We start from the raw sequence: 8,260 nt of genomic DNA, 5'->3' as shown, positions 1-8,260 counted from the left end.
CATGGAATTAAAATATGAATTATATATATATATATATATATATAAATTGGATTGATCTTATCATAAATTATATATATATGTATAAAAATAAACTATAAATAATTGCTTGTAAAAAAATACCATAGAAACGTACTCAAGATTGAATTTATTTTTATTATAAATTATGATGGACTTAAAAGTATTCTTATGTATAAAGAAGACTATGTATATAAAATATAGGTTTAATAATGTATGTAAATCAAAAACATTTACTAATGCAAATGAATATAAAATAACTTAAATTTTATGTAAAACATATATACAAAACATATTTGAATAGCAAAAATATATGCTAAAATACATGGATAGAGTCAAAAGCCATTATATGTATGAAAATACACTAACTTTATTATATATATATATCTAAAAGAACATTTTAAACAAACAAATTTAAAGGAAAATAAATAGATGGATATATATATAGTTAGACATATAGATATATGTACATGGAATGAAGTTAACTTATTATAAAGTGTATATATATATGACAATGTGTAAAGCATTTGTACAAAATACATAAAACGTGGCAATGGTATTACATAAAAAAAATTACAATAATAAAGAAACAATTATCGAGGCAGTAAAAAAATATACAAATAAGTAATAAAAATGTAAACTAAAAGGATTAAATTAGAACCAAACAAAAATAAAAGGGATAACTTGAAAATAAAGTAATAATAATAAAAGGGACCGACAAGTAAAGCGCGAAAATGCACAGGGGCTCAAACTGGAAATAATCCAGGCCCTAAGATGCTGCGTTTAAGAGCGGACTCGATTGCAAATGAGCACAAATTATAAGGCTAAATCCTAAAAATGAAGCAAATCCAGCAATGCACGATTGAATGCCTATGCAAACGAAGAGGATTTAAAGTGCAATTAACCCTCCAAAGCCGAATGCGGGGATCTCGTCCGAACATGGGTCGGGTCATCGGGTCGCGGCTATCATGCGGCGTCGTTTTTGAACCATCAAACTTGGTCAAAACGGCGCCGTTTCTTATCCCCTTTAATGGCTAAAATCAGCCGAATCCAATCAGTCCCTTTTCTCCTCCCCTTTTCAAACCTTAAATCCTCATCTTAATGGCCGATTCATCTCCAGCAGACGGCGTTCTTCTAGCCTGGAGGAATTTTAGCCTTGAGGACTCCTCTCGGCTTCGATCTCCACGAAGCAAGAAGATATCTACGGCGCGTTTGCAAGGTAAGAGTTGTTTCTTTCCCCTTTTTTATACATTCGAATGCAAAGAAAAAAAAGAGAAAAAAAAATGCAGAAAGAAAGAGCCAAGAAGAAGAAGAAATCCGGAAGATTTTTAATCTGAAATCACCTTTTCTTTGCTATTTCTTTGTATTCAATATGTGAATAGTGCGTCTGTATTGCCTATTGCGCGTAAAAAATTACAATGAACCAGAACTTTGGCTTTATAGCCGAAACGGAATAAGAAAGACCCAAAAATAAAAATAAAAATAAAAATAAAAATTTCTCTTTTCGTATTTGCTGTTGTGTGGTTTTGTATTTACTCGCAGGTACGGAGTCTGCTGGCATGCGTTGGCCCTTGGCGTAAGGCGTACGGAGGCGCCGACGTGGTCGTACGGTGTTGTGTGCTGGTCGCTGGAGGCATTGTACGGCGCTTGGAGGCTGCAGTGCCTAGCAAAGGCTAGGGTTTCTAAAGTCTTCTGGGCCATTTGGGCTTGTAACTAGTTTGGGCTAGGGCATTGGTTTGGGCTTGTAATGATTTTGGGCTGTTATAAGATTTAAGTTTTGGTCTTGTATTTGGATTTAACATTGGACTTTTATTATTGGGTTTTTATTATTCTTTTTTGGTTTTTGGTTTTTTTTGTTTTGTTTTATGTTTGCATGGGCCAGGGCCAAAATTGGTCATTACAACGGTTGTAACAGTTTTTCACCCTTGGTCGGGACAGAGAGCCACTAAATAGGGTGTCTGGTAAGGTTGATTGATGAAGTAAGTCTAGGTACAAAGAGGAAGAGGAGGAAGGATAGATGGTTTTAATGTCTTTCTGATAAGTAACGGCGGACCAAGATCGTATTCAAGTTGTTCGACTAAAGAAAGAAACCAAACAGATTTAGGAAAAAAAAAGAAATTTAAGAATTAAGAATAAATATTAAAAATAATAACTAAATAAAGACAAAAGATAGAATAAAAAGTCGAAGATGAATCGAATAAATTGATGAATATGATGTATAGATGGATAAGTATCCAATTGAGTGCTTTGAGGTATAAACCTCTACAAACTCAATTAATGACTTTAATCAATCCTCCAGAAAATAATCATTGGCAAATTGAAACATAAAAAATTAATTCTCTTCGACTCCTTAAAAAAAATCAAGAAGACAAGAAAGCAATCTTGCACCAAAGAAACTAAGTCCCAGAGTTGAAAACTTTATTAATTGAAAACAATTGTATATCTAATGAACAATAGAGGGGCCTTTATATAGCCTAGCTATGTATATCCAAATAAAACTTTAATTAATCTAAACAAAAGTAGTTTTAAACTATTTTTTTGAGTAAGAAATATAAAAATTCTAAATAACTTAAAATACTTACAAAATATCTAAAATTTAGAATAAATAAATTATAAAATAATAAAACCTAATAAATACAATATTGGAGTTATATATATAATAAAAATTAAGCCAAAAAATAGAACTCAATATTATTTAAACTCAAATTAAAAGCCAAAATTTCTAAATTTCGTAATAATTTCATCCAGAAATTTTGCTTGCATGGTCTTCACTAAAATAGTCATAACTTGAGCTCTTGAACTCAAAATCGAGTAATTCAAAATGAGTTTCGAAGATAAGAGATAGAGGAACACTATGAAGATATATAAACTAAAAATGCCTGGATCCTATCAAAAAAATCGTTGCAAGTCGACTGATTTTTCAAACTTGAAAATTAGCAGCTTCGATGAATGAGATTTAATAAAATTTACTACATTCGTGCTTGTATCACTTCCTCTTCTCTTAAGTGTTATGGTGCACTTATATATGGGGGACAAGGGAGTCCATGCATCCTAAGTTCACTGACAATAGAATTATACATTGTTGCAATGTCGATGATGTAATGTTTTAGGATATAACCTCAAAGGACAATTGGGTAACCAAAGAGTCTGAATTCCCACGTGCATCCAACAAGGGTGATCTTATGAAGAGTCATCAGTCTATTGTGGTTTGAGATTCCCCAGGCTTGCTTGGTTAGAGGTTGATGAATTGAGACACAAATGGGAACAAGGACAATTGTGGTAATAAAAAGGGATTTGTTATGTGTCCTATTTTTTTTTGTAATAAATAATATAAATTTTTTTATCTAACTCTTTCATTAATTATCTAATCTTTTAAGAATGGGACCTATGGTGGAATTAAATTATCAATTTCCAATATTACTAGTTCAATCACCCAAAAAAAAAATTCAGAAAATCAATACACATAAAAGTTTTAATATATATTTAACATTTTTTTTAGGTTGGGTTATATTATTTGCGCCATATTTTTATTTTAGGTTTTATTTTAAGTTGGGTTTTATCAATTTCGATTGTAATTAATGGCTTTGTGTTAATAAATCGTGTAAAAAATGTCAAATAATCTGTTTAAATTTAATCAAATCTTAGTATTTGGTTCAATTTTATTACTATAAATTTAATTTCAATTCAGTTACTATTTAAATTTACTTGATTCGGTTTAATTTTCAATCCTTAAGATAAAAAAATATTATTATTTAAATAAAATTGAATAATAATTTTTATTTAATTTAAGATTAATTTTAAAATTTTTATAATATCACTATGAATTTGATAATGTCATTAGTTCAACCTAGTACATTATATTATTAAAGGGATAACATGTGATGTTTCACGGGCTTCTTCATCGTATACATAAAATATGCTAATGTGTTTGATTTAATTTTGAATTTGGTTCAATTTCAAATTTGTTATTACTTAAATTTATTTGATTCAGTACCATTATTATCCAAACTAAAATAAATCAAAATGAATAGAATCGAATTAAACTTAATTATATTTTATTATTTTTAATATAAAATAAATATTTTATACATTTAGTAAAGTATTTTTTAAAAAATATATTATTATTATTATTTTTAAAACAAAACAATGAATTAAATTCGAACCATTTAGATTCAAATCGATAATCTTTGATGTCCGATTTTATTTCTGTTACAAGCTAATTTTGACCCACTAAACCCATTACAATTAAACCTAACTACCTATTCAGCCCAATAATTAAACCCCAAAACCGATCAACTAGATCCAACCAATAACCCAACATCTTAACTACCCAAAGCTCAATTTACATCAAAACCCGGTTGGCCCATTTACTACCTAAACCCACCAGACCCACATACCACTAAACCCATTGCAATTAAACCTAAACCCAACAGAGGCCCAAAACCCTTACAACCTAAAACCCTTACAACCCAATACCCATTGAAACCCTAGACACCTACCCCATCACCAAGGTCACCTCAGCCGAATTAGCCCCCCCACCTGCCCTCTGACACCAGCACCGGTCACCATCCCCTGGCGCCACCAGCTCTGCTCCACTGCCCCAATACCTGCAAGAAGAGACAGAAGTAATAAAAAAATAAATGAGGAAGGGTTATAAAAACCCGAATGAAAGATTGTAATAGGGAGATTTTCAAAATCAAAAAAGCATTCGGCAGTTCAAAAATATACAGAAATAATAATACAAAAACAATATTCCAAGCACCACAAAGATCAGAGAATCAAAGATATCAAAAACAAAAAGCTAGAAACCTAAGGTGATCTTCTTTTCTATTTTAGCTTCAGTTTTTCAGGCCTATGTTCCACATATATATACTAAAGCATATAAAAAATATAAAATAAATATTTTTTTTTTTAAAAAAGGAAATTTTACCTTTTCGGCCACCGTGTACGATGGTCGGCGCCGGCGACGAACGGCGGCCGTTGATCGGCCGGTGACCGGCCCCCTGGCCGGATTTCCCTCCCCTCTCCCTCCTCTCTCTTCCTCTTCCTTCTTTTCTTTTTTTTTCCTTCCCCCCTTCACAAATGATTTTTTTTTGAAATTGGGCCTATTTATAGTCCTCCGAAACGATGTCGTTTTGGGGGCTGTACTTAAGCCCCAAAACGACGTCGTTTCACCTTGCCCGACCCGTTCGACCCGAACCCACTTCAGGATCCGCGTGTTTTTAATTCAATGGTATATTTATGCAATTGGTCCTTCCGCAATTTTATTTTTCGCAATCAAGTTATCTTTGGATTACAGATCGGCCCTAAAATTTAATCGGTTTTATAAATTGGTCCCTTTCCATGCGCAACGTTTTAATAACTGGGAATATTGCGCTTTTGATCCCCCTTAGTGTTGCCCGTGCTCTAATAAGTTCTTCTCTTTGTTTTTATTTTTAAAATTACCCCAAAACTTTATTTTTGTTTTAAATTTAGTCCTTTCTTCAGATTTAAGTTTATTTTCGTACTGTCTTTATTTTCTTTTTATATATTATTACTGTTATTTTTATTCCTCTAATATTTATTACTAATATATTATTATTATAGTTACCACTATATATATATTACGTATATATTTTTTATAATGTATCTATGTAATATAATTACTAAGTTTTTTAACATTAATAGTATTTATATTTGTATATTATGTAAGTGTTCTAATACTATATCATACATACACATGCATTTTTGATATTAATATATATATGTTTTTAATATTATATTATTATGTATATGTTTTAATATTATTAGCTATCTATCTTTCATACTATTTTATGTATATTTCTAATACCATCATATATTATAACATCATTATTATTTATATATATATATATATGTACATATCTATATAGCGTACGAATAGTCTTTTTTTTTAATTATTTCTAATATAATATATATATATCATATAGGTTTATATACATATCATACATGTTTCATTATTTTTATTTTTATTAGTTATATATATATATATTATTACTATTTTATGTATATATTTTTATCTTTATTACTATTGTTGTTAATCTTAATATATGTCTTATATATGTACGTATATATCTCTAGTATATATATATATATAGGTATATATCCATGTAGTATTGTAATAGGTTTTTATTTTTTATTTTTAATATGTATATATTATGTAAATATTTTGATGTTATATTATATATGCATTTTTTATATATTACGTATATATATATATTTTCAATATTATTAGTTTTTTTATATACTATTCTAGGTACATATTTCCATATCACCTTATATATATTCCTAGATACTATTATATGTATATGCATATTTTTATTACCATATTGTGTGTATATTATTATTACAATTATTTTATTCCGACTATATTTATTATTAATATTAGTACATATATTCTATTGTTTTTGTATACATTTTTTATATATAGTGTTATTTTCATATATCCTTATAGTTATTACTATACTTATTATTTTATTCTAATGTTATTATGTATTCATTTTAAAATATATACGTGTATTTATATAGTATTATCAATGTATATAATTTTCTTTATGTTATTAGTATTTATAATGTACTTTGTACATATTCATTATATATTATATAGGTATGCATTATGCGTGTATTTTAGTGTTACTATGTACATACATCTTTCAAGATTTAATTTTTTTTATACATCATGTATATATTGACAATATAAGTAGTATATATATATATTTTGTAACACCCCAAACCCGGCCCAGAAGTTATGGCCAGATCCGGCATGCCACATCAAAAACGTAAAAAAAAAATTTCCATTCTAAGTCCAGAAAATCGTACTTGATGTTCAAAAGATTAATTCATTAAAGGTTAAAGTGAATGGAAGCTGTGCACCAGGTAAGAAACCGGAAAAGAGGTGGTGAGTCCATCGGACTGCTTAAGTACCAAGCTCCCTTCGGATCCAATCCTAGACATGCATACCGCCATTGCCACACCTTAATGTCATGGATATTTCTAGGAAACCGATTTGATTAAGTCATTTTTAGGAAAAGTGATTAATTTTGGAAAATACTTTCATTGCGGAAGCTTTGCTTGTTGTCGTGTTATTTTGAAATCAATTGTTGTTTTTGAAAACGCGCCCTAAAGCTATCCAATTTCAATAGTTAAAATAAGTATTACCTATCTTAGTAATACATATTAAAACCATCAAAAATAATTAAGCGGCCTTATTACATTTAAAAACCCAAAAATTCAAACGTAAATAAAAGGATGTCCAGTTCACCAGAAGAAAATCAAACTTTCAGAACGGGTGGCCACTCCGAATTCCCTCACAGCTCCAAGCCCATTATTATTGGGGATTTCCTGCGTGGATGAAAATAAAAGGGGTGAGTTTGGGGAAACTCAGTGTGTAAGGAAAACCCATTCAAAGCCCAAGTCAGCTCAAGCCTATTGGGCCTAAGCCCATTCAGGTAACAGTGGTACTGGGCCAGAGCCCTTTTCAGATTACAATAAACTGGGCCTTAGCCCCTTATTCAGATAACAGTATGGCCCATAGGCCCATTTGGAAATACATGCAACATCAATAACATATGCAAGCCCATTTGGGAAGACTACTCAACCCACCAACCACTACACTCCACCCGTACCAGCCATACACTCTATGTGGGGAATAGCTCAACCCACCCAGCCCAACACTCCACAGTTGCAGCCTTGCTGCTCAGTTAACAGTAAATTGAGGCAAAGCCTCTAGTACGTGGACAAGCCACTTTCAGTACTTCCTCCATCAATATCCCAGTCCCATGCATCATATAATAACAACATGGCATGCAATAAATAACAACAGTCAAACATGCATTTAGGTCAATTTAACCCTAGGGGTATTTCGGTAATTTACCTCTTAAGGGTAAAACTGTAAATTTTCCACTTTTAAAGGTATTTCAATAATTTATCTATTTTAGGGTTTTTCATGCATATTCCTACCTTTCACATACTAACAGAATCACTACCGAGGGTTCTTACCGAATTGGGCCCGTTGGCCCATTAAGCCCAAAAATATCGAGGGCACAGAAATCATGCACTTTGCAGTCCAAATTTTGCAGCTTACCAAAAACATTAATCGATTTACCTCACGAGCATTCGCACACTCGCAAATCTACAAAATACCGGTTTTTGGCATTTCGACTTTTCGACTTTTACCGGTCCAGACTAAGAAAGAGGCTGTTAGTTACACACCTGTTTGCGACGATAT

The 8,260-nt window shown here is 30.9% G+C and overlaps 1 long non-coding RNA gene across 1 annotated transcript; it reads left to right on the top strand.

Moving 5' to 3' along the window:
* The first annotated feature begins 1,047 nt into the window (after window positions 1-1,047).
* On the top strand, window positions 1,048-1,844 carry LOC107939163 (uncharacterized). The gene is made up of 2 exons (XR_001695071.2): window positions 1,048-1,234; window positions 1,558-1,844. It is a non-coding gene; the product is annotated as an uncharacterized lncRNA (long non-coding RNA).
* The last annotated feature ends 6,416 nt before the right edge of the window (window positions 1,845-8,260 follow it).

The sequence above is a fragment of the Gossypium hirsutum genome, chromosome A08, assembly GCF_007990345.1.
Source record: "Gossypium hirsutum isolate 1008001.06 chromosome A08, Gossypium_hirsutum_v2.1, whole genome shotgun sequence".
In the NCBI taxonomy this organism is placed as follows: Eukaryota; Viridiplantae; Streptophyta; class Magnoliopsida; order Malvales; family Malvaceae; genus Gossypium; species Gossypium hirsutum.
This window is presented reverse-complemented; position numbering and strand designations above follow the sequence as displayed.